This window comes from Physella acuta, unplaced genomic scaffold (assembly GCF_028476545.2).
Source record: "Physella acuta isolate Inbredline_101_S28 unplaced genomic scaffold, ASM2847654v3 ptg000783l, whole genome shotgun sequence".
NCBI lineage: Eukaryota > Metazoa > Mollusca > Gastropoda > Physidae > Physella > Physella acuta.
Window position 1 is genome coordinate 252998 of NW_026732301.1, and position 5269 is coordinate 258266.

Consider the following 5269-nt stretch of genomic DNA (forward strand, 5'->3'; position numbering starts at 1 on the left):
AAAATACTTAACTAAACACTCCATATTTTCTTATAAAAATTCTATTTTGTAAATATGTATTTACTGTACATATCCGACTTAATTGTTTAATTAATGTTTATGTATTTTAATTTTTTTGGCTATGGATTTAAAGTGTATGCGAAATTTTTCCCTTATTATAATAAGATACTTTAATGGGAAGTAATTAGCAAACTGTATCTTTATTGTTAAAAAAACAAAAACAAATTACATGAAGAAAAAAATACATTTTAGCTCAAATGTATAGAACCCTATAATAACATGTAACAATAACGAAAATTGAATATGTCCATTCAAGTTCGCTTACCATCGAGTTGTTAGCGGATTATACATGTTCTTTATATAACATGTTGTTGGCGGGTTATACATGTTCTTTATATAACATATTGTTGGCGGGTTATACATGTTCTTTATATAACATGTTGTTGGCGGGTTATACATGTTCTTTATATAACATGTTGTTGGCGGATTATACATGTTCTTTATATAACATGTTGTTGGCGGGTTATACATGTTCTTTATATAACATGTTGTTGGCGGGTTATACATGTTCTTTATATAACATGTTGTTGGCGGGTTATACATGTTCTTTATATAACATGTTGTTGGCGGGTTATACATGTTCTTTATATAACATGTTGTTGGCGGGTTATACATGTTCTTTATATAACATGTTGTTGGCGGGTTATACATGTTCTTTATATAACACGTTGTTGGCGGGTTATACATGTTCTTTATATAACATGTTGTTGGCGGGTTATACATGTTCTTTATATAACATGTTGTTGGCGGGTTATACATGTTCTTTATATAACATGTTGTTGGCGGGTTATACATGTTCTTTATATAACACGTTGTTGGCGGGTTATACATGTTCTTTATATAACATATTGTTGGCGGGTTATACATGTTCTTTATATAACATGTTGTTGGCGGGTTATACATGTTCTTTATATAACATGTTGTTGGCGGGTTATACATGTTCTTTATATAACATGTTGTTGGCGGGTTATACATGTTCTTTATATAACATGTTGTTGGCGAGTTATACATGTTCTTTATATAACATGTTGTTGGCGGGTTATACATGTTCTTTATATAACATGTTGTTGGCGGGTTATACATGTTCTTTATATAACATGTTGTTGGCGGGTTATACATGTTCTTTATATAACATGTTTTCGAAGTTAACCAGACACAATATGACGAAGTAGTCGAGAGGTTGACTGCACATTTCGCTTTACGGCCTTTAGGGGTCATCCATTAATTACGTCCACTTTCGACTACCCCCCCCCTCTAATTGTGGATTTCCACAAACATTTAGTAGACCTCTCAATACATGCTGCAACATTACGAATTCATGTATATGAAATGTGTACATTAACTAATAATGTAATATAGTGATTTGATATTTTCGGTTACATCTATTACTAGGCCTAAATAATAATTGTGAGTTAAACTTTCCAAGATGTCCGTAAGTCTACGTCTTGTTAACTTACCGTGTGAATGTGCCAGGACTATCTAAAGATGTGATCGCGCATGGACGCTGTGTACCCTGCCTCTCGATTTTAAAGGCTTTTTTACCCACTATATGTTATAAAGAGTCAGAGATTGCAGACAGTCATGCATCTTTTATTTTTAATTGAAGATGCTATAGACCGAACTTTTTATTGTCATGTGTAGTTGTCTAGCTATCTACGACTATATGGGTTCAGGTAAATTCGGCTAATCAACGTGACGTCATTATGTTACTTTTACTTAACTTAACTTTTCACTGCATGTGTTTCCATAACAAACCGCCTCTCCCCTTTGTTATGGTCTCGCCCTATACACATGACCAAGCGAGCACATTATACACGCGCTGATGTTTAAAAATATAATTGTTACGTGGTTGTTTTGAGTATTATTCTTGAAAATATGACTAGATCTACTTAATCTTAGGCTTTGTCACAAAGTAACGATGTAGGCCTACTATGGTTTATTTACAATTGTTGAAATGTTTAAAAATGATATTGAAATACCATGAATTGTTTTAGAAAAAATGTCGCTGTCACTGCCCCATTCCCTACCACTAGTAAAAAGAAAATCGCTATTTTTTCTTAGGCGGGTGGTAAACAGTTACATAACTGATAAAAAAACATAAATAATGAAACATATCCTACAGTTCTAACCCTACGACTGTGGTATGTTATTTTCCCAATGTCTGACAGTCATTTACTTTTCTTATGTAAGCACTTAGTTACATTTTATTATAGTTTTGATTTTACCAATAAAACGTTCATTTACCAATAATAATTACCTCCCTCTGTTACATGCTATATATAATGTTTTCAAGGGAGACAATGCAAATCTGAAACAATTAGCAAGCCGAGTAAATTGTGCGAAATTGTGTAATTAATCACCTTTTAATTTTAAAATAGAGAAATATATTTAATAAATTATTAAATTGTATACACAAAACTTCAAAATGTTTAGTTAAAGTCTGAAAAGTTATTAAAACATTGTTGTAATTGCAAATATTGAAAGCCTTATATTAGTATTTAACATTTTTTAAAGAGATGCAATAAAATCATATTTATAAACGGTCACTACAAAGTTCATGCGAGTTAGGATTTTTTTTCTTACACTTTTACTTACAGGCAAAATTCGACTTGTTCTGCTGCTCGATTTTTTAATTCAAAAATGTATGTAACAAGTACTGTTTTCAAATAACTTTTATCCGTCGAAAATAACACAAAAACATGACCTCAAACACGAAACATACGTTTTAAAATAACGTGACAAAATTGTTGTGGATGCTAACTAAAATATATCTTGCTTATATTCACTATCCCATCCCCCCCTTCCTATTAGTTTTTGAAAGGCATATGTCTCTTTTTGCTAGTTACTGTCCCATATTCGTTTTTATTATGGTGTCAAAACTAATTTTGTCTGAAAAGCCAAGTAGTAGTCTATTTCCTGAATTGTGGTTGTTTATAATTCATTAAGGCAACACACACAGTGCGTCTTATTTTATTTTCCTAGCTTGTATGACACCCCTTAAATTAATTTATGAATGGATATAATTGTGTAAAATAAAGAGTTAGTTATTTCCCTAAAATGTTCTCGTATATTCTTAAATACCAGTGAGGCGGGGGACCACTAGAACAATCAGATACTATAATGAATTTTAGTATTTTTTAAGTTACACACTAGTATACATAGTATTGAAGAAGTATTGTAATCGTGTAAAACATCGAATTGTGACGTCGTTTATGTACAACACCTTATACAACTTATCCTTCATAAAGATATTGAAACTAATTTAAAGCAGATACAACAATGGTCGAAGTAGTCGAGTGACTGATTCTCGGCCATTTGACTCAAATCAAAATGTATTGTTTGTTATTGGTTCTGTACGGAGGTCTTTAGAACGTACTACAGATTCGACTTCGGGATCCGAATTTTGATTTAGCGAGTGTGGGATATAAAGGTCTGAATACATATACTGTATATAACATGTGTACGGAAATGTTAGGTGTATGGAAAGTAATATTTGGTTTATTCTATTTTTTTCTGGCCCGGCATAACATGATCTGACATGATTTATGTATTACATTGGAAAATCTACCGTTTAGGCATATTGTGAGTATATAGAGTTAGCTGCCATCTGCACTCACTCATCGGAACTCCCGATTTCCATTAGGCGCTGTGCAATGACCAGTTTCACATATAAACAAAACGAAAGTACCGTAGACTTTTCTAGTATAATAAGTATTAGTCATTTTGTATACCTACACATAGGCCTACAATTTTAGATGTTCAAATTTAGGTAAGAATCATCCATGCGCCATTTTTTTTCCTTTTGCTATTTTTTGACCCTCTTGCTTCTGTTTAAAGTCTGTTATAAGCTAATTAAACAAAAAAATGCAATTTTTAAAAAAAATTTTTTTTTTTTTTTTTTTTTTTTTTTCAATCAGCAGAAATCTTGTTTTATTGATCAAAAGTAACTAACAATAATTTGTTTAGCAAATATTAACTTCAATTTAAATTAGAATGAGGATTTTAAAAATAATTTGTAGATAGCATTTTACTCAAAAGCAACATTCCTTCTCAAGAGCTGAAGTGAGTGTGGTGTGTCGAAACTGCCATAATGAAAGGATTGGCAGAAATAAATATTTATATTGGCTAACAGAAAATTGAACTTTGGAGGTTCATACAACAAAAACTAAACCTACTACATGCTTTTTTTATGCCCTGTTGGCATACTTTAACATGTCAAGTAAATAAAATTTCAAATCCTGAATAAATTCACTATTTTATAACTAAATATTAAACATGATTCTATGAATACAATGTGACATTATTTATCATCCGTACTAAATTATTTAAGAGAAAACAAACTTATGGCCTTTTGTGAAGAAATCAATTACTTAATCTAGCACATAACTTTGATGCTTTTTGGTAATAATAATTACAATATAAATCAGTAATGATAAAATATGTAAACACTATTTTTAAAAACGCCCACAGAACACAACTGTGCACACATTCAGTTTTAATGATAATTTTATTAAAGTTTGTTTACAAAATGATGATAAAATTATAATAAATTAAATATTTTTAATACTAATTTAACTCTCATCATCTAGGTATAGGTTAATGTTTGTTCAAAATTTAGCATAAAGTGCTGTCTTTAGGTCATTCAGTGTTTCCTTGTGGTTTTCAGCCTTCTGTTTCAGAGCCGCGATCTCTTCTAAGCACAGTTCCTTGGCTTTTTCTAGGGCAGACTGAGCATCTTCAACATTCATTTCTACCAAAACTTCGCCAATCTGATATGGAATAACCTCAGCATCCCCCTCAGCCAGCATTAACTCTTCCTCAGCATCTTTTAAATTCTCTAGCTCTTTCTCTTTGGCTGCTAATTCTTCTTTAAAATCCATAAGACGGGCATTGGTTCGTGCAAACCTGTTGATCTTTTGCTGGTCATCATATGTAACCTGAGCACCACTGTCTTTCATGGTGGCTGCCTTCTTGCTAAAAAAATTAAAAAAATTGAAGTGAATAATGATAATATTACAAAATTTTGTGATAGATGTGAAAATTTGATTAATGATATCTTCGCTTGTCTTTCAAATGAGTGAAAAACAATGCTGCTACGTTTATGTTTGCAATAACAGTAATATTTCAAACATAGAACAAACGCACATCTATGATTTTTTACATCATATTTGAGACACTTTAGTTATGTTTTTATGTCTAATTTCACAAA

At 31.3% G+C, this 5269-nt stretch overlaps 1 pseudogene; it reads right to left on the bottom strand.

Annotated features, from left to right (window-relative positions):
• Nucleotides 1-4544: 4544 nt before the first annotated feature.
• On the bottom strand, nucleotides 4545-5022 carry LOC131950880 (prefoldin subunit 4-like; annotated as a pseudogene).
• Between the last annotated feature and the right edge of the window lie 247 nt (nucleotides 5023-5269).